The following is a 23,037-nucleotide window of genomic DNA, read 5'->3' as shown; positions in this document are numbered from 1 at the left end:
TCTGGAAGCCGTTAAACTAAAACTGAGTGGCAACTTTAATAAATGTTAATGTTTAAATTAGATGAATGTTGATTTATGAAAATACACACCACAGTCTTGAATCATACAACCCCAAAACAGAAAAAGTTGGGACACAGTAGAAATTGTGAGTAAAAAAGGAATGGACTAATTTACAAATCTCATAAACTTATATTTTATTCACAGTAGAATATAGATAACATATCAAATGTTGAAAGTAAGATATTTTGAAATGTCATGCCAAATATTGCCTCATTTTGGATTTCATGAGAGCTACACATTCCAAAAAAAGTTGGGACAGGTAGCAATAAGAGGCCAGAAAATTTAAATGTACATATAAGGAACAGTTGAAAGACCAATTTGCAACTTATTAGGTCAATTGGCAACATGATTGGGTATAAAAAGAGCCTCTCAGAGTGACAGTGTCTCTCAGAGGTCAAGATGGGCAGAGAATCACCAATTCCCCCAACGCTGCAGCGAAAAAGAGTTTTCTGAGTTTCTCCGAGAAAAATTGCAATGAGATTGAAGTTATCATCATCTACAGTGCATAATACCATTCAAAGATTCTGAGAATCTGGAACAATCTCTGTGCGTAAGGGTCAAGACCGGAAAACCATACTGGATGCCCGTGATCTTCAGGCTCTTTGACAGCACTGCATCACATACAAGAATGCTACTGTAATGGAAATCACAACATGGACTCAGGAATACTTCCAGAAAACATTGTCAGTGAACACAATCCACCGTGTCATTCGCTGTTGCCAGCTAAAACTCTGTAGGTCAAAAAAGAAGCCATATCTAAACATGATCCAGAAGCAAAGGTATTTTCCCTGGGCAAGGCTCATTTAAAATGGACTTTGGCAAAGTGGAAAACTGTTCTGTGGTTCAACGAATTAAAATTTGAAGTTCTTTTTGAAAAACTGGGATGCCATTTCATCCGGACTAAAGAGGACAATGACAACCCAAGTTGTTATTAGCGCTCAGTTCAGAAGCCTGCATCTCTGATGGTTTAGGGTTGCATGAGTGCGTGTGTCATGGGCAGCTTACACATCTGGAAAGGCATCATCAATGCTGAAAGGTTTATCCAAGTTCTAGATACATATGATCCCATTCAGACGTCGTCTCTTTCAGGGAAGAGCTTGCATTTTCCAACATGACAATCCCAGACCACATACTGCATTAATTACAACATCATAGCTGCGTAGAAGAAGGATCTGAGTACTGAAATGGCCAGCCTGCAGTCCAGATCTTTCACCCATAGAAAACATTTGGTGCATCATAAAGAGGAAGATGCGACAAAGAAGACCTAAGACAGTTGAGCAACTAGAAGCCTGTTTTAGACAAGAATGGGACAACATTCCTATTCCTAAACATTGGTCCTCTTCCAGCTGGTCCTTGTATGTACATTTAACTTTTATGGCCTCTCACTGCTACCTGTCCCAACCCCCCCTGGAATGCGCAGCTCCCACCAAATCACAAATGAGCCAATATTTGGCATGACACTTCAAAATATCTCACTTTTAACATTTGATATGTTATCTATATACTACTGTGAATAAAATATAAGTTTATGAGATTTGTAAATTATTCCATTCCTTTTTTACTCACAATTTCTACTGTGTCCCAACTTTTTCTGTTTTGGGGTTGTATTTTCATTGTGTCTTTGCTGTGTCTGTGTTGCTTGAGAACTGCGCTCTGGTGCAGCCACACTTGATTCTGAGGAACTACTTTGTTTGGCGGAAGAGTAATATTTGTACTAATATAATTACAACTTATTTGTGTTTTATTTTATGAAATCCTTCTATGCATATGAAGTAACCGTTTTATAAAAGCAATATCCCCCGCGAAGCGTCGTGCCTAACAACGCCCCTTAGCTGTTATAAAATGCACTGGTAACCCACTGCTTCTTGGGGCTTATTGCCTTATTATAAAACGGCTCGTTCTGGTTCTTCATTCTGATTGGTTGAAACGCGTTCTAAGCCGTGATAAAATACCCCGGTAAACCCACGGTTCAGACCGCATCACAAGTATCACTGCGCCACTGTTGCTGCGTATTGATTTATGAAAATAAACACCACAGTCTTTAATCATTTTTTTATTTTTCTACCTTTGCACAATTATGGCGATATCCAGATAAATGTCAATAAATAAAACATTTCATCAATAAAGAGAAAACGTTCTCTGAAGTTTTTTTTTGTCTTATTGATATTTCCGCTATTATCCACTAGAGGGCAATCTTACCCAACTTAAACACTGAGGCATTCACTCGACACAACAGCGTTGTGGTGGATTTAGCGTGACGTGTGTTTTGATCAGGCTCTGAATCTGATCTCTAAGTTCCTCACAAAAATGGAATTATCTCCGCATTTAGCTGAAAATTTGAGAGGTGATAACTGATAAGACAACAAATGAAGGTAGGATGAAACGTTTTTTGATGTTGTTGGAAAGCGGATGGACTGTTCTTTCATTTGATATCTTATGTTTATTTAAAGAAGATAATTTTTCTGTAAGGCATTCAACTAAAACTGGGTGGCAACTTAAAAAAAAAACGCTGACGGGGAAAAAGTTAAGCATGCTTACAAACATATTTGATCATCACTTCAACAGTTGCACAATATAAATGTTAATGTATAAATTAGATGAATGTTGATATATAAAAATAAACACCACAGTCTTTAATCATATTTTCATTGTATCTTTGCTGCGTCTCTGTTGTTTGTGAACTGCGCTCTGTTTCAGTCACACTTGATTTTGAGGAACTACTTTGTTTGGCGGAAGAGTAATATTTATACTAATATAATAACAACTTATTTGTGTTTTATTTTATAAAATCCCGCTAACGTTATGCATATGAAGTAACCGTTTTATAAACGCAATAAACCCCTCGAAGCGTTGGGCCACCAGTGCACTTTATAACAGCCAAGGGGGTCCAGGCACTCCGCTTCGCGTCGTGCCTAACAACGCCCCTTAGCTGTTATAAAATGCACTGGTAACCCACTGCTTCTTGGGGTTTATTGCTTTATTAAACTACATTTGAGCCCCAACTGCTTTTTTGGGCACCAATTTATTTTTTCCCCGTGCACGCCCATGCATAGAATTGTGGGACAAGACGATTAAGGTACTGTATCTCGGGAGACAGGAAGTAAACCGAACATTGGATGTGCCTCCGAAGGCAGCATTTTAGAGCTTTCGGACACAGCCAACATGGTGAAATACAACACAAGGCTAAGGGCTAATTTTTTAACCTAGCCACATAAAATGAACTGAGAAAATTAATTTACAATTACGTGGTATTATACTGCACTACTGCCTTATGCTGCCAATTTAAAACTTTTTGCTTAATAGCTCTTCAAGAGAATGAGAGTTTAAGATGTACAGTACAGTAGATGGTCAGGTACTCAATCTATTCACAGCCTTTATCATTACATTTTCCAGTCTTTATGGGTTTTGCTTTCATTTCAAGGTTGAATTTCCAAGCAAAATAACACCTCAAATGAAGGGCAAAAGTAATTATGTAGACATAGCAGATTTTTTCCATCTTATCCTCACCCTCTCCAGCTTTTCCCATTTTAATTAGTCTTCCAGTATATTCTTGAAGATCCTGCTTTTTAATGAAGGAAGCTTTCTGCAGCTGAGCTGTGCCTATCATCATAACCATCACATCCCCGTTAGACACTGGGAAAAATGTAATTAAAAAGATATCAGAACGCCTGACAGGCTACAAACTTCTCTATTCGCATTTTCAATTATGAATGTTTTTGGAGTCCTACCACTCAATCAGCAAAATCATGACATTGTTCTGACAATATCCTACAATACAATGACAATGCTCAAACAGCGTGGCGTTAGCGCTTCACGGATGTTCTCACCTGTCCTGCATCTTGAGAAATATGACATCATGTTACAAACAAAGCAGAACATGCAAGCACTGAATGGAGAAATTTACCAACACACATGTGACACCAAGCATAAGAAGGCTTCTGAAAAAAAATGTATTTTACATGAATTATTTTACTTTCTGCTTTATTTTATTATACAGTTATTTTTTACTCCATCACTTAAATCTCTGACACCGACATTAAAATGTTTTCAAATCAAAGCTGTTGTAAAGCAGCCCTATCAAGTTTAGTCTTTATAAAGTTAGCTGTAATTACGCTTTCACCTCGAGCTGTCTAATATAGAGGAAGGAAGCAAGAACAGCTGCCAAAGGTTTATGAATGAGGGTTATATTCTGTAGGTAGAACAAAGCTAAATTAGAAATGTGGAACTGCTTAGAGTAGCCCTGCGTTGTTTCTGACTTTGTATCCCTTATTGCTAGCCGAGGGCAGACAAAAGAAACAGGGATTGAAAGAGAAAATGAGAGGGGAAAAGAAAGAGAATATCAATATGCAGAGTGCTATTCATTCAAGGTGAGCCGTGAACTTTATCCCCGTGGGCTTTAAATATATCTGACGGTGTGTCATTCGTTTGCTGAGAAGATTATAAAATACCTGTCGTATTGCCGTTGATGCAGAGATATTACGACTTGGCGGCGTGGGGGTTTGAAGGGATGGGTGATGTCATGAGGATGTTTTGAAATTAAGACGCCACCTATCTGATGAAAAACATTCAGCAGCTCTCCTGAGGAAGTGAGAAAATAGGCATAAGATTTATGTAACATACTGTATGTAACCATTTACTCACAAAAGGCTCATCAACAAGCTTGAAAGCTGAAAATGAGTTTACAGTGTAACTGTATTATACTTTACCTTGGTATTTAGCTGTGCATTTAACAGATGTTATAGAAAAGAAAGTCTAACTTGACCCTTCATATAAACAGCACAATGCTCAATTTAACTGAAGTGAGAGAGAGGGCGAGAGAGAATCACAAATGAGTGGAGTGTGCTTGTGAGCAATGCCTCCTGGAGTCAGGCACTCAGCTTGATATCAATGAGAGAAATATTGTTTTCTGAAAAAGCTAATTTTCGGGTAGACTAATTTAATCATTTTTGGTTTATAAACAAATTAAGTAAATAATCATATAAGAAGAATAGAAAAATACTATAGTGTTAACCCTGTAAAGTCTTCAGTTGTAATATTACAACTTCAGTTTAAGGTCTAATAAAATATACCTGTACATGTTTTTTTTTCTTTTTAAAACCACATTTACACAACTAAAAAGTCCTATTGTTTAACCGTGCAACGATTTTGAATGGTAGACTTTGTAAATAGGTTTGTTTTCCTGGCCGTGAACTTCCAAAACCTGCAAACCCGCCTTGAAGAACATGACCATTTTTACTGGACTAAATAAACCAACATGTAAAAACTTACTAAAATGTAAAAAATGTAAAAACCCATTTATATCTGCATTAGAGGACTCTTACAACATATAAAAGGTGAAAATTTGTCAAAGTTTTTTTCTATATTTGGGTCTTACAGGGTTTAGAAAAAATAATAAAAGTATACTTGTATTTGTATATCTAGTAAATACTTTATTTTAAAAAAATAAGTTACCACCAAGTAAATTCTTAATTTTACACAAAATCAGCTGTGTTATTCTGTCATCATTTTTCCACTTTTTCCAAACCGCAACAAACCCCAGTCTTTCTTCTCTTCAGAATGTTATAAATCCGCTCAACAAATCACAGCGCACCATTCCACGCATTTGTAAACAATAAGGGCGGTGCTTTGAATACACACGAAATTCTAGTTTTCTTCATCTACTTTGTACTTCGTGATCAACAAACAAACAAAAACAAAATAATACTTTTGATGTCATTGATAAACCTGTGGTGGTTTTCTGTGGTGGGGAAGAAATGTAAGCCATCAAAGTCGTAATAATTTACGTGAGGCGCTCTGGCAAAGGAAAATTTTCGGCTATTGCTTTTCTCCTGACAGCATCAAGCTTCTGTCATGCTAACACATTGACCCCAGAGGATCTTATGAAAAACTTTCCATTATTTTACTCAAAGTCAACGAAAATCGAGCAGGTCCAAAACATTTTACAGCTGATTGCTGTCAAAAAAGTTCAACGTCCCAAGTATAACTGCAGCAATGACAGTGTTCTTAATATCACAAAGTAAGTGTTTTGATTAATGCCATTAATGTTTTTTTAATCAGTGTATACCACTAGTCAACTAAATGAATATAACATGGCAAATATGAACGCACTTTTATATACTAATTCAATAGATTTATATCATTTTGAAAAAAAAAACATTGTCATTGATTTATTGCATTCTGCTGAAAAAATATCAGTTTTTATAATAAATCTTTAAAAATGTTATTATAACCTAAAGATGCTATGTGAAAGTTTGTACCAGAAAATAGTGGTTTTCAGCTGGTCACTTTCTTGTTATAGAAAACACACGTTTAACCAAATTTGTCAAAATGGATTTATTGCTATTTGGAACCAAACTCTTCATATGTAATTATGAGAATTATTAGAATATAGATCCATAATAAGTTCAATGTACTATATTAAAGACTTAAAGGAATAGTCTACTCATTTTCAATATTAAAATATGTTATTACCTTAACTAAGAATTGTTGATACATCCCTCTATCATCTGTGTGCGTGCACGTAAGCGCTGGAGCGCGCTGCAACGCTTCGATAGCATTTAGCTTAGCCCCATTCATTCAATGGTACCATTTAGAGATAAAGTTAGAAGTGACCAAACACATCAACGTTTTTCCTATTTAAGACGAGTAGTTATACGAGCAAGTTTGGTGGTACAAAATAAAACGTAGCGCTTTTCTAAGCGGATTTAAAAGAGGAACTACATTTTATGGCGTAATAGCACTTTTGGGAGTACTTCGACTCGGCGCAGTAACACTCCCTCTCCCATTATGAGAGTGAGAAGGGGAGCGGACTTTTCAGGCGAGTCGAAGTACTCCCAAAAGTGCTATTATGCCATAAAATAGGCTATAGTTCATCTTTTAAATCTGCTTAGAAAAGCTCTACGTTTTATTTTGTACCACCAAACTTGCTCGTATAACTACTCATCTTAAATAGGAAAAACGTTGATGTGTTTGGTCACTTCTAACTTTATCTCTAAATGGTACCATTGAATGAATGGGGCTAAGCTAAATGCTATCGAAGCGTCGCAGCGCGCTCCAGCGCTTACGTACACGCACACAGATGATAGAGGGATGTATCAACAATTCTTAGTTATTTTTTTTATTTTTGACCCAACAATGGGTTACAACAACATAGCATTCTGGGTTAAAAAAAACCCAGCATAGGTTAAAATATAAACCATTAAATATTAAGTATTAAATATAATCCAAAAACTTGAAATTATGAAATGTAGTGGAGTAAAAATGATGATATATGCTTTGGAATGTATGTTTTCCAAAGAAAAACACTGATAAAATACGAATACTTAAAAATGTACTTTTATGTAGAAAGTAAAAATACTTAAAGCAGGGGTGGGCAACAGTTTTAGACTGAGGGCCACATTTACTTTGCCAAAGTAAGCGGAGGGCCACACTTGGGAAAACTGCAATTAGACATAGTTACATGACTAATTGGTAAAAATTAATTAATTAAGGCTAATCTACAGTTACTTTGACAGCCTATTTCATGGCCTGAAATTTAATTTTGCTAGGCCTGTCTGACCTAGGCTACTCCAACATTACAATAACTGGATTAAATTTCAAGGATTCATTTCCTACCCTGCATATTGTCCTTACGAAAATGAACCATGGTTTTACTACAGTTAAGACCAAAAAACCATTGTTACTGTAGTAAAACCATGGTTTTGCTCATAGTAATTGACCAAAAAACCATGGTTAGTACACTTTTACCACAATAAAACCATGGTTACTACAGCAACAGACACACACACACACACCCACACACACACACACACACACGATTTATTATTATTTATTTTATATTTTATATTGACAACCACAGTGTTTCCCACAGGATTTTGAGAGACTGTGGCGGTGATGACGTCACACCCCGATTAGCATATATGTGACATCATTGCGTCGTGTTTTACTCTTTGATTTGTCACATTATATTGCATTTTAACACAACTTAATGCTATTTTTTTACATTATCTGTTCTGTTGTCTATAAAATAGTGACTAAACAGGACCCAGTAACTCTTTGTTTAATCAAACCAGCTCTTTCTTTAAGTGCTGCTAAAAACGCGACATCGTCTGAAAAAAATCATCATACATTTACATTGAGGCTGTACTAATGTTGCTCTTCTCATCAGTGTTGTTGTGTTATGAGCGCTTTTTATTTTAAATACGAGTGGTAGTTTTATTGTATATCGCAGACAATTTGCTGCAAATTCAAAAATATGAGAGAATACACGGTTGCTGTTACTACAGAACATGTGCACGTACCGCATCATAGGTAGGGAGCTCGGACACAGACTCACACCAGAACGGGTATATGTGGGAAACACTACTGCTAACCTTTTGTTAAGTCATGATGAATATGATCATCCGTCTCCTCTGTTATAACATCCGTGACTGTTGACGTTAATAACGCGAAAAAGAAAGTACACGCAGGAACGTGGAGTTAAAATACTTTTTAATGTTATGTGAGAAAGCTGCGCTGCATGAAACATGAGAGAGGGGAGGGGGTGGGGGGCGCGCGCTGTTGAGGCGCTGCACGTAATAAGGAGATAGAGAAAGAGAGAGAGACGAGGCACGCTGAGCGCTGGCTGCAATGAATTAAGATGTTTTAAATGGTAAAAAAAAGTGTAAATGGGAATCATGAAAAATCTATGTGGCAGCCAGTGTTGATTCTGTCACTGATAAATCAATGTATGGAAACACTGCAACCATGACATTTTCATCGAAATTGCGAGTGCATCGCGAGGGCCGGATTGAAGCCCTATGCGGGCCGGATCCGGCCCCCGGGCCGTATGTTGCCCATGTATGACTTAAAGGAACAGTATGTAGGATTGTGGCCAAAACTGGTATTGCAATCACAATCCTTGTGGCTAAAACTGGTACTGCAATCACACAACGGGTGGCCAATACACAAAATGACAACATTAACATCAGTTGAGGGCCGCAACTCCACTTTTTAAATGACAATATCCTGGCCGGACCACTGTTGTCAGTGATATAAGTATTTGAAATGAAAATGATTTCTAAAGGTCTAGTGACATATCAGGGCCATTTTATGATCAATTGATATAAATTTCTTACATTCTGTTCCTTTAAATGTCCGCCTCTGGTTAAATTACAACCTAAGGGTGGGGCAAAATAACCCAGCATTTTTAGAATGTAATAACATTTTTGCAAATTTAAAGTTAAAAAAGTTCATAATATAAGGTTTATTAGTCACAGAAAGTTTTATCTGAAATCTATTCTTTTTTAGAAAAATAAAAATGCATGACACAACACATCCATGAACATCCACAACAACTCTTGTTTTGTTGACGTGATCATTTAAGAGTTAGAAAAGATTTGCTGAAGTCGGTCCAGAACTTCCTACTGTAAATACCATGCTGAGATGATGCAGTGTTTTGCTGAGATATATGTGTGTGTGTGTGTGTGTGTGTGTGTGTGTGTGTGTGCGCAGAAGTGCAGGTTTGCAGAAATGACATTCTTAAGAACGCTTGTGGTGTACAAGGGTGTCTTTATGCTGTTGATTTAGCTCTCTTGAAAAGTAGACAGATAGAAAGAGGAAGAGTTTGATGATGTACTGTCACTTAGATTAACTCACTGTATTAAAGGAATTGGGATATGGGGACTTAAGGAACCAGTGTTGAGTACCCAACAGTCTCTAGGCCCCAAAAGAATAGTCTCCGCTGAAAAGGCTTCCTGTTTTAACCCTTGTTATTTCCCCCATTAGTGAAATCTCGCAGGATGCTCTGAAACATTTGTCTCCATTAACAATTTAGGTTACATGAGGGCAGGGCTTTGTGTGTGCTGTGGGAAAAAAAAAACTTTTCTTTTGCTTTTACTGATCCAATTACAACATTAATGCTTGCTCTTCAGAGAGGACAAGAACAAAGCCTACAGTAAATGTACAGATTCTCCCCATTGCGTCTGCACAAAGAACTGATCTGGCAACTTTGTTTTATTAGCCAATAATGTAATTCTTTTTATTTTGAAAGGCATAAGAGAAATTAATGATTCAAATTGAATGTTTGGATATATGTATATATTAAAAAAAATCAAAATATGCTGTGTGTATACTCCGAGACTGAAATGCATAAACACACACACACATTAGATTTTATTTGCAGCCCTCCCACCATCATGGCAAATTGCCTCATTCTTTTCTCAATTTCCATTTGGCAATGGTCTCTAGAAAAATAAAGTCAGGGCTCTACACAAAACGAAGAGCATTTTGTATATCGCACAGGTGCAAATGCCTCCGAAATAACCTGTACATCAACTGCTCACGCGTCACGAAACTAAGATTCTCTTTGTAACACACTATTTCGCTTTGTAACATGTTTTTATTTCCCTGACATCCTCAAAGACATGTTTATGACATGTTTTCTAAGCAAAGCTTGTTTATGTGAATGTGTACAGTGTCAAATGTGTAGGTGAAGGACAGGAAGCTCTAATTAGTCTGATGGGAGAGATACTGGTATGTCAGTGGTTCCAGCTGAATGTCTTCAAAACATCTCTTTATCTCTGTATGGCTGAGCCCAGACCAATCGCTGGGGACACCAAAGTAAAGGGTACCAGACACCAGACCCTGCCATAACAGTCTGCCAAACTGGCTTACCATCAGCTCTTTACTTGTCCTATTTAAAGACACACCATAAACAGCCTCCCATCAGTGTCCAGTTCACCCTGCTGGGTAAGCAGATATGGTCCCTGCCTGGTCTACAGTGCCAAAACCAAATCACATCAAGGGAGGTGACTGCTGAGGCATATATGTATTTTAGTTATAAAAGAATGGCTTGACATGGTCTTTTTCTTATCAATGCAAAAGATTATATACTGTAATAAACAAATGATTTAGGGTTCAAAAGTGTAACAGATGTGGGTGATTCTCAAGAAATCCAGATTTAAAAGGTGTCCAGCATCAGATTTTTTTTAAAAGCCATTGAAGCCAATTTTTTTTGCACATATAAGATTAAGGTATAAACTTACTATAAGCATTATTTTTTGAGTATTTAAAAATATTTCCTATAGAATTATTTTCATTTTTTATTATCATTATCATAAATTATCATTACCGCAACATGATATTACATTAAATATATGCATTTACAAACTCATGTTTCGGTAATGAGAACTAAAAAGTTATCTAGGTACTATGACAAACAAAATTTCAACTTTTATCTGGAGAGAAAAAATAAGAACTGCTTACCTGGTAGCCATCTTGAGTGTTACAGTCAATTATGTCCCTTCCAACAATAAAAAAAAAAAGTTCATTGAGGGCTTAAACAATAATAAAAATTGTCACGGAGGATGAGAAAATATTTCTTGGACGCATTTATATTCCTTACTATTGTCTCTACATTTACCAATGATCACCAAATACCACTTTCTTTACTGTAAATGTTTATAGTATAACATGCACTGAAGCTTTTTATTTTTTAGATTTTTTAATAATAAATATTTCCATGTCAAAGAACCTAAATCCAGTCATGGACACGTTGCGGTAATGAAAATATTCCCCTTAAATGTTGAAAAAAACTAAATTGGTTTATATGATCTCGGTATGGAACTGGACTCGATCGATTTATCGGCGCGTTTAACAGAAGAGCGCGTCCAATCAATTCTGACTTGCCTCGGTTCATTCCGAGGGAAGAATGCGGTCCCTCTGAAACAATTTCAGAGACTCCTGGGGCGTATGGCAGCAGCAGCGGCCGTGACACCGCTCAAGCTGCTCCATATGAGACCGCTTCAGCGTTGGCTTCACGATCGAGTCCCGAGGAGAGCGTGGCGCGCTGGCATCCATCGTGTAACCATTACACCTGCGTGTCGCCTAACATTCCCCCCGTGGTCAGACCCCGCGTTTCTCAGGGCCGGCGTGTCCATGAGACAGGTCTCCCGGCATGCTGTTGTCCACACAGATGCCTCCGACACGGGCTGGGGAGCCACGTACGACGAGCTCACGGCTTCGGGGGTGTGGACAGCACCCCAGTTGCATTGGCATATCAATTGCCGCGAGTTATGGGCAGTATATCTGGGACTCGTACGCTTCGCTACGGAGCTGCGAGGGAAGGATGTACTAGTGCGCTCAGACAACACTGCGACCGTAGCGTATATCAACCGTCAAGGCGGTTTGCGCTCTCGTCACCTGTCGCATCTCGCTCGTCATCTCCTCCTTTGGAGTCAGAAGCATCTGAGGTCCCTTCGTGCCATTTACATTCCGGGCTCGTTCAATACAGCGGCAGACGCGCTTTCCCGAGCGGCGCGCCCCGGCGAATGGCAACTCCACCCCCAGACGGTCCAGCTGATTTGGAGGAAATTCGGTCGGGCGCAGATAGACCTATTTGCGTCACCGGACAATACCCATTGTCGCCTGTTTTATTCACTAACCGAGGGCAGCCTCGGCGTGGATGCGTTGGCACACAGCTGGCCGCGGGGCATGCGCAAATATGCGTTCCCCCCAGTGAGTTTAATAGCACAGACACTGTGCAAAGTCAGGCAGGACGAGGAGAGCCTTTTAATGATCGCCCCATATTGGACGACCAGGAATTGGTTTCCGGAACTAATGCTCCTCGCGACAGCCCCTCCCTGGCGGATTCCCCTGAGGAAGGACCTTCTTTCTCAAGGAGGGGGCACATTATGGCACCCGCGCCCCGACCTGTGGAATCTCCACGTTTGGTCGTTGAGCGCGCGCAAGGTTTAAGTGATTTGCCCCAGGCGGTATCTAACACTATTGACGCGGCACGAGCTCCGTCTACGAGACGGGCTTACGCGTTAAAATGGAACCTTTTCGTCACCTGGTGCTCTTCGCAACGCGAGAACCCCAGAGAATGCCCTATTAACATTGTGCTTTTATATCTTCAACATAGATTAGATGGTAGGCTGTCACCGTCCACTATTAAAGTTGATATCGCCGCTATATCTGCGCATCACTCACCTATTAACGGCAGATCAGTGGGCCAGCATGATTTGGTTATTAGATTCCTGAGAGGCGCTCGCAGGCTAAACCCCTCGCGCCCCCCTTCTATTCCTCCCTGGGACTTGTCCATGGTGCTGAAAGCGCTGCAGAGTCCTCCGTTCGAGCCTTTGCAGTCTGCGAGTCTGAAGCTTTTATCAATGAAGGCTCTGACCCTACTAGCATTGGCCTCGGTGAAGAGAATAGGGGATTTACATGCATTCTCTGTTGACGATTCGTGCCTTCAGTTTGGTCCTTCTGTCTCGAGCGTGACTTTGAGACCCAGACCAGGCTACCTGCCCAAAGTTCCCACTACTCCCTTTAGAGATCAAGTGGTGAGCTTGCAAGCATTGCCTTTGGAGCAGGCAAACCCAACCGAGGCTTTGTTGTGCCCCGTACGCGCACTGCGATTCTACGTGGACCGCACACAAAGCTTCAGGACCTCAGACCAGCTCTTTGTTTGTTATGGTGGCCAGCAGAAAGGGAAAGCTGTCACTAAGCAGAGGATGTCTCATTGGATAGTTGATACTATCGCCCTAGCTTACAATTTGCAGGGCATTCCTTGCCCCTTTAATTTGAGAGCGCACTCCACTCGGAGTGTTGCCTCATCTTGGGCATTAGCTCGTGGTTCCTCGCTAACAGACATCTGTAGAGCTGCTGGTTGGGCGACACCTAATACGTTCATTAGATTCTACAATGTTCGTATCGAGCCTGTATCCTCTCGTGTTCTGTCCTCACCAGGGAGGACACGGAGAGCAGACTCGCAAGTCGGCTTGCAGCCTCCGACTGAGGCTCCAAATTGAGTTTCAGTATGGAAGGCTAACAGAGCAAAAATGCGTAATGGTTTGATTTGCTCTCTCCACTGCCTTGACAGCCTTTGTTGCGGAGCATTGGCTGTCAGCCTTTCACTAGCTGTATTCTTACGAACCTACGTGTTTGGCCAGGGCCCCACATTGTGTCCCAACGGGTTCCTTTGTGAGTATTATTCCGTGGGGTTAATCCTACCAGCCCACGTTTCCCTTAGCAGAGCACTGCTTTGCTTACACAGCCACGGCTGTCATTTACCTCAACTACGGTTGACTTTCGCCCACCATTAGCCCTTAAGGGGGCGGTGGCTTCCGCAGCGTCCCTATACCGCTCAGATAGGGCGCTTCCCAGTCGCTGGCACTACTGTGGGGTTAAAGGAACATCTAGTGCCCGGCCTTCTGCCTTAAAACCTAATTCTCCTATCCTTAAGTGGAACCGGAGGGCTTTATGCAGACACTGGAAGAGGTCAGCCCCTAGTGGCGTTTTAGTAGGGTTTCCCAATTCGTCGGTCACGACGTGACGTCGTAGTGACCGACTGAAAGGGAACGTCTCGGTTACGGATGTAACCCTCGTTCCCTGAAGGAGGGAACGGAGACGTCACGTCCCGTCGCCACAGGTGCTGCCACCTGCTGTTTAGGCCGGTCACCTTCCGGCTTTCTCAGCGAACAGAAGCTGATTTCCCTATTTGCACGTGCGCCTTATATACGCACCTGGCGGGGCGGCGCCAGCATTATGCAAATATCTCAATGCCAAGTTCATTGGCGTTTTAGTAGTATTCGAAGCAGATTGGTCTCTCTAAGCGAGCTCCCAATTCGTCGGTCACGACGTGACGTCTCCGTTCCCTCCTTCAGGGAACGAGGGTTACATCCGTAACCGAGACGCTTCTTATTTTGATACTCTTACTTTGCATGTACACCCATATGTGTCCAGGTTAAAGTCTCATAATTTAATTATGAGATTAGGAACATCAAAGTTAGATTAATTTCATATTGATTTTAATCTTTTACTTAGTCAATATTAAAGATATCAAGATTATATTTTGACAACAAAATGTCTTTACATTGTGTAAGGTAATTTTATGTACACAATTATTGTAAATATCAATAAAATGTAACTATTTTATAAGGTGGCTAATTCGTAGCAATTTGTACAAATTGAATCATACACTATGAAAGCATCCAATTATTACAAAAAAAAGCAATAATGAAGTCATACCCCCAAACCTAATATCACTGGTGTGATTGAAAATAATACTAAAATGTGCAATTGTCTTAGAAAAACAATAACAGTAGTTACACAAAGCTATGTCACATGGGGAAAATTGATTTGTGAATGTCATGGAAACACTTATTAGGGATCACTAAACAGCGTAATCCACAGAGTGCAATATTATCTGTGCCGTGCCGCTGTTAACATATCAATAAAAGTGTACACAATCGTCCTGTCAAATTACAAAATACACTAAACAAATTTCCCTTCTCCGTGTATTTGTCATTTACAGCCGACAGTGGAAGTGCATTAGTCATGCATGTGTTTCCATAACACAAAAGAATTCATCAGCATGTGTCACTCATAGTTAATGCTGAGGACCAATGTGAATGTGTGTATGTGAGGTCCTGATAAAGGCATCGTTGGCTGGTAATCAGAAGTGGCAGGCCAAAGCAATGGAACAGAAGCACAAGAAGAAGAGTTTGATCATTTCCTGCCAGCATCAATAACTTCAGACCGCTGCCCCCACACATACACCATCAGTGCCATGTACACAAATTCACCGAAGCAGAAATGCATACACCTACACAAACGCAAGCATACTAATTCCTGTGCTTATTATGGCAAAGTGAAAGTGTTTGACAGCGCCTGGCTGGTCTTCTACTGAGCTCGGCTGACCTTTAAACTCAAGAGTAGGTGGATGAGAGGGTGGCTGCTTGCTTTGTGCTGGTTAGTCAATGATTGATTGTTTGTAGTGGGTTGTGATGTGATCGCTTGCAATGATCAGACATTTCAAACTGCAGCATGAGCATTTTTTTTAATATGAATTCACCGTGATAGCTGGCGTTGCGATACAAAATGTGGGTTTTGAAATAAGCGTATATGTGGTTTACTATTGTCTCCCTCTGGGCATTGAAAGTGATTTATTTCTTTTTAGTCTCAAATAACATGTTGTGAAACAAACACTTACGGTGGATAACAGCAAGCAGCATGATGTAGAGAGAATTTCACACAGGAATGAACATGCAAGACTCTGAACACAGCCATTCATATAGACACAATACAAGAGATACACAAATTTGGTCTATAAATACTGAAAGCTTTTTAAATACATTTCAATGAAAGACATGTTTTACATATCATTACATGTACAGTTGTGTGAGTACAGTTGTTTTATTAAATTTATAAATTGGTTATATTTTAATGCAATAAACATTTTCCCCAGAAAGTTGTTTTTAAAGGATTACAGCTAGTTTAGAGAAAATGTTTACAGCATATTTACAGCTGTTAACATTATGGGCCCAATTTTAACGATCTAAGCGCATGGTCTAAAGCACACAGTCTAAAAGGGTGTGTCCAGATCCACTTTTGATAATTAAACAATAGGATAAATGGTTTGTGCGCCTAGCGCACAGTCTAAAAGGGTTGTTCCTATTCTCGTAATAAGTAATGGGTGTGTTTTGGTCGTAACATGCAATAAACCAATGAGATTTTCATCCCCCATCCACTTTAAAAGCCAGTTGTGCTCGCACTATGCCGATTCCCTGTTTAGATGGCGGAATTTGTAAACCTAAAAACTAAGTAGAGGAAGAAGACCACCAGTTTAAGATTGACGTTAAAACGTGCTAATTTTTGTAAATGTATGAATAGCTGCATGATCAGCTAAATGTTTAGCTAGATGCAGATTGAATTTCAAATGCAGTCTGACCACCCCAATTAAGACAACATTTATTAGCTGGTATATAGCAGGTATATCAGTATAGATCATATCATATATTTAGGTGCATGAAAAACATAAGGCATAAATAGATTAAATTTGAATGAAAATATTAAAAGTGGAGCAGGGGTGTAGAAGATTAACTGAAAAGATAAACACAAAACCCCTCGACAACCACTTTAAATATTTATTAACAACAGCTGTAAATACGGCTGCGCATCCATGTGTGTGATAAGCAAACGTCTGTTTTCATTCCGTTTATAGGCGCATATTACTAATGCGCACAAATAACAAAAACAATATTGCGCCATTGACTTTAGACTTTAGACCAGGTTTTAGTTGGTCAATGGCATAAACTATTTTAGTTGCTTCAAAATAGCAATGCGCCAACAATGCACCTGAACACACATTGTTTTCAGACCAGAACGCTCATGGGCGCACAAATGGGCACAAATGCATTTGCTATTTAAACAATGTAGCGCTGAACGTGAGAATGATAACTGCGCTGGGCTTAAACTAGCAAAAACACTTGCATCGCGCTGCATTTTGTCAGGTGTATGATAGTGACCTATCTCCATCTTTTTACAGTAAAGTAAATCTGCATCTTTTAATTATTTGTGACCCTGTAAAATAAAGTCATAATCCAAGTATGAGCATTAAAGTTTGATTTCATTAGTTGATTTCACATTGATTTCAATCTTTGACATGCCTTACTCAATCAATAATAAAATATCAAGGTTATATTTACACAGAATGTTCTTTACGTTATGTAGAATGATTTTATTTAGAAAACAGTTTTTATAAGCAGGGTCAAATGTTATTAAAGAAACTTAAAAATGGTTCTTTCCAAACACTAAGAAAATTAATTGACATAAGAGCAACGGCAAAACTGTCCTCATCTGATCGTTTAACTGTAATTGGACCATGTGAAACTTTTAAAAGATTCGCAGCTTGAACTCTGGGTCACCAAACAAACAAAATAACAACATAATAGACTTTCAGTTGCTTTTGCAGTGGCAAATTTAAGATTATTAGCAAAGAGCATTTTCTCTGCTGAGATCTGGATTGTATGACATTTGAAAGCAGCAGGCAGAAATTTGAGATTCATATTGCAGAACATTGTGAATTGCAACAGGGTGAGCTCGATTTATATAACTTTGATTAGATTTGCTGTAAGCTAAAGAGCTATTTTTCTTAAAGTTTATTATCTAGTATTTGTCAGGTCAAATGTTGCGAGTGGCTGCCTGGTCTGTTTATTTCCACCCCCACATGAGCTGCATTTATCTCAACCGTGTTTGTAACTGTGAGCGTCTACATTAAGCATGTCAGCTTTTGCTAAATAGCCTATATTCTGCTGTTATATAATTTGATTGAAATGAGGTGTATACGGGCCAGAACACGTCTGGGATCTAGTAGAATTACTTTTGGTCATAGGTGTAGAATACGCGGGGGACACGTACGCCATGCCCCCCCTTCAACTTGCCACCACCATTCTCGCCCATGTTTTTTTATATATATATGCAAATGCTGGCTATGCCACTGCTATTGGTCACCAACCTATACAGTAGATGCATGATAAATATCTAATAAGCATTCGATCACCATTGTGCTCTGAATGAGTGAAGAACAGGCAGACAGGAGACCAAAGCAAACCACAACAAAGAAACAAAACAAAGCTCAACAATAGCCTGAAGGTTCCCTGCCTCCACCATTCTATGAAGTGTATGACACAATGTGTTTTCTGGCATTGATTTTTAAAATAAACTTACATACAACAAAGAGACTCTAAAAATCAATTTCTTACAAAAGGCAACGAGACTAAGAAGGAATGTTCTTGTCTAGCCTAAAAAGTGTAATAATCTCAATGTCAAGTTGGCTACCTGTCCCTTTTTTTCATCCGGCTACTTCCTTATTTCCTTTCCGTAGCAAATTTACAATAAGCATGAGTAAATGACATATGTTGTTCATTGACCTTTTCATACAGAAACCAATGCTAGATCACCCCTTTTAGCCTTGAGACTGAAATTAATTTCAGATGCTTCTGCCGAGACTTTATTTAATTACAGTAAATGCATATTTGTAGCCTACATTTACGCAATATTAAAGGATTTGTCAATTTTCTTAAAAAAAAAAAAATCCAGAAAATTTTATCACCACCATGTCATCCAAAATGTTGATGTCTTTCCTTGTTCAGTCGAGAAGAAATTATGTTTTTTAGAGGAAAACATTCCAGGATTTTTTTTTCATTTTAATGGACCTTAATGGACCCCAACACTTAACAGCTAATGCAGTTTTAAATTTAAAAGAAATTCAAAGGACTCTAAACGATCCCAAACAAGGCATAAGGGTCTTATCTAGGGAAACGATTGTCATTTTTGACAAGAAAAATAAAAAATATGCACTTTTAAACCACAACTTCTCGCGACCTCATGCAAAACGTCATCCCGTCAAGAGGGCATGGATGACGTATGCGAAACTACGCCCCAATGTTTACAAGTGTGGAGAAAGAGGACTGTTCCAACGTTGTTGTATGTCGAATGATAATAATTAATGTCTTTGTGTCAGTTTATTGTTAAAATTGGTCCGCAAATGTGCGTTTCATATATGTAACACGTGACCTTTCCACGGCATTACGCAATTATGTGAGGTTGCGCTGGCGCGTCACAGGACCAAAGATAGACGAAAAGTTGTGGTTTAAAAGTGCATATTTTTATTTTTCTTCCCTAGATAAAACCTCGTTTTGGATCATTTAGAGTCCTTTGAAACTGCAATTTTAAACTGCATTAAAACTGTTAAGTGTTGGGGTCCATTAAAGTTCATTCAAATGAGAAAAATCCTGGAATGTTTTCCTCAAAAAACATAATTTCTTCTCGACTGAACAAAGAAAGACATCAACATTTTGGATGACATGGGGGTGAGTAAATTATCTGGATTTTTTTAAGATAATGGACTAATCCTTTAATGTGTTAAAGAAGGTAATGTATGTAGCATATTATTTTTGGTCTAATTAGGTTATAAATTATTTTTATTTTGTAGAAAGGAATTTGATATACTGATATATACACTGTCAAAAATAAAGGTACAAAGCTGTCACTGGGGCAGTACCCTTTAAAAATGGTCCTAATATGTACCATGTAGGTACAAATATGTAACTGCCAATATGTACATTTGAAGTACTAATATGCACTGTTTGGGTACAGAGGTGTAGCTTTTTGAAAGGGTACCGTCCCAGTGATAACTTTTGTACCTTTATTTCTGAGAGTGTACATTTACATGTGGCAGATGCTTTTATATAAAGTGGCTTACAGGGCATTACACAATGTGTGTTCCCTGGGTTCGAACTCATGACATTTTTTGCAGCTAATGCAGATATACAGGAGGACATGTTATGGAACATAGTATGTAGAATCCATATACACTGGAAGAAAACACACGGGTCTGCTAATAAAATGGGTATTGTATTTGCCATAAGCTGAAGTGAAAAATGTAAACAAACAAATAAAAAATATCCTGCCTTACATTTTAATAGTTCTTGTGGAAAAATGTAGCAATTTAAAACACAACAAGATTACCTTTGCCAGAGGCTGGTTAATAGCCAGGTCTGTGCTGTCACCACTGAGTGATGAGGCTTCTTCTATCCCATATCTGACAGGTCAATTATTCCCCGCTGCCTGAATTACAGTGTATAATATTGAAGCCATCACTACAAGAACACACTAAAACACCCAAAGGGCAAAAATACGACCATCTTCTAGATATTAGATTTTTGTCTCTCCAACTTCCTCAATCAAAGTTCAAGAGTTAAAGCTGTAATACTTTGTGCTTTATTTATTTACAGTACTTGTACAGTACACATCCGGGAAATTAGATTTTAAAGTCCTTTATTTCTTTTGAGGACGTTATGTAGTAAATATACTGTATCACATTCTGAATATGACTTACATTACATTCAAGCTACTTTTTTATTTAACTGTACTGTATGTGTTTCCTTGAAAATCAAAAGCTTGACCTTGGCTATGCTTGCATCAGCTGAGCTACAGGAATTTCATATATAGCTAATGCATACATGTTATCGCATACGTGATTCAGATGTGGTATACAGAAACCAAGAATATACTAAAGGTGGTCGTACTGTAAGCAATAAATAAATGAAGATTTTCGAATTGTCACTTGCACTGACCTTTTCCCACAGCTTCATAAACTCAGATAAATGTTTGCACATTCACAAGGCACTGGTAAATAGGTAATCAAGAGACCTTTAAAGTAATCACTTGGCTTTTGATGCAGAGAGGATGGCAAAGGTTTTTTTATGCAAAATGTAAAGATGCTCCCACATCTACTGCATTATACGCAAACCAAGGTTATTTTGCTTGTTATGTAAAATAAATGCATTTCGGATTATTACAAATGCAGACAATTTCCAGATAAATGTTTTTTATTAACATACATGTCGTATGAAATATTCATGTCGTATTAACATACATGCCATATTAATGGTAGTATTAGAAGACCCTAATTGTATCCATTAGAGTTTTTATTCTTCATCTTCTGCCATGGGAGTCAATGGCAGTCCATAGAACCGAAAGTTGTGAAATTTGGCACACAAATGGAGAGTCTAAATAGCGGCCATATCAACTTTGAAGTCTCTAACTCAAACCCTCTTTTTTGGCTTATGACAATTCAAAATGCACCTTATGTCATCATTTTCCATAATGAAAATGACGACCACCATTTTTTTTTACTTTTTCAAAATCCTAGAGTGTTTGTCAGATTTGCAAGATATTTGTGACCCTGGACTTCAGATTTTTTGCACCCTCAGATTTCAGATTTTCAAATAGTTGTATATCGGCCAAATATTGTCCTAACAAACCATATTTCAATAGAAAAATCATTTCTCCAACTTTCAGATAATATATAAATCTCAATTTCAAAAAAATACCCATATGACCCATATAGTCCAGGGTCACATTTAGTATGTACCAAGCGTGTCGCACAAGCCCTGAAAAGTGAAGCCAAAACGTCTCGATATAGGTCATAAACCCCACCTCCCCATGTTATTCAATGGGACTAAAAAATGTAATTACACTTCAATTATCTTTTTTCCAAAGCTGGTTTGTCATTTACTGTAGTTTGTATCACGCTGATGTAAATTCAAATGTTTGTTTTTAAAATAAGTTTGTGATTAGTTAGTTATTTAATCAAATAAAAACGGTGGTGTCACGTCATGCGTCATGATTGACAGCTGTGATATGCACATTCTGCGAGAGCGAGGGCGGGGTCTTGATTTCGCGGCTTTACTTCGTGCTCACTACTGTGCAGGACTGGTCCCAAAATCGATACTGCACAGACTCAAGACCCAAGATGTCAGTGCCGTATCGGGACACTGGCGGCTTCACTGTTCACCAATAGAAGAGAGCGAACAGGCGTCGTCCATCTTTTTTTACAGTCTATGGTATGTACTGTAGCATCTAAAGACAATCCAGACAAAAAGCTTTTTGATAGACCAATCATTTTTGTATCGTGTATTCCCAAACTCACCTTCTTGTCCACCTGTGCCCTCGTTAATCTTGGCACTGTAATTGCAATATTCTTTTCTTGTTTCTGTTTTTTTATGCAACAAGCAGAAACATCTAGAAACATACATAAAGTTTCCACTGTAATATTCATATACCCATAACAAACATTTTTGGACGTGAGCTACGTTAATCGCATACGAGCAGTGCTTATGTATGCTCCAAACGTTGCCTTCAAGGGGTCAACAACCAATTAGGACAAATTGAAGATTGGATTTTAGCATGAACGCTTAGCTGGGCCATGATGATGTCAGGAGAAGGTCTTTTATGTTTGGGGTTGCCCTCACAGTCTGTTCAAGCTGCCCACCGATGGAGCACTGTGACTGGATTTAGTGGGATAAGGCAGCTGGGTCCAATCCTAGAGCAGGTGGTGTGATGGACTCATCTGTGCGTACAGGTGGCCCTGTAGACATGAGCAGGTAAGCGTGCCTGTCAGCCAATCAGAGGTCAGTGAACAGACAGAAGGAGGGGTCAAAGATTATGAAAACTTCATTCTGCTTCTTATAAGTGACACAGGGACAAGGTGGCCTAGATCTGGGCAACACTTTCTGTGCAACCAAAGACAAAGCTCAAAAATTTCACAGGAACTAAAATCAATACATACAAGTTTTTTTTCAGTTTTTGTTGGTTTTATTAATTGAATAGTGTTAATTCTTATAAAGTCAGAACACTTAATTTTTTTGG

This window comes from Misgurnus anguillicaudatus, chromosome 16 (assembly GCF_027580225.2).
Source record: "Misgurnus anguillicaudatus chromosome 16, ASM2758022v2, whole genome shotgun sequence".
NCBI lineage: Eukaryota > Metazoa > Chordata > Actinopteri > Cypriniformes > Cobitidae > Misgurnus > Misgurnus anguillicaudatus.
The sequence above is the reverse complement of the archived record's forward strand: the minus strand, read 5'-3'. Positions refer to the sequence as shown.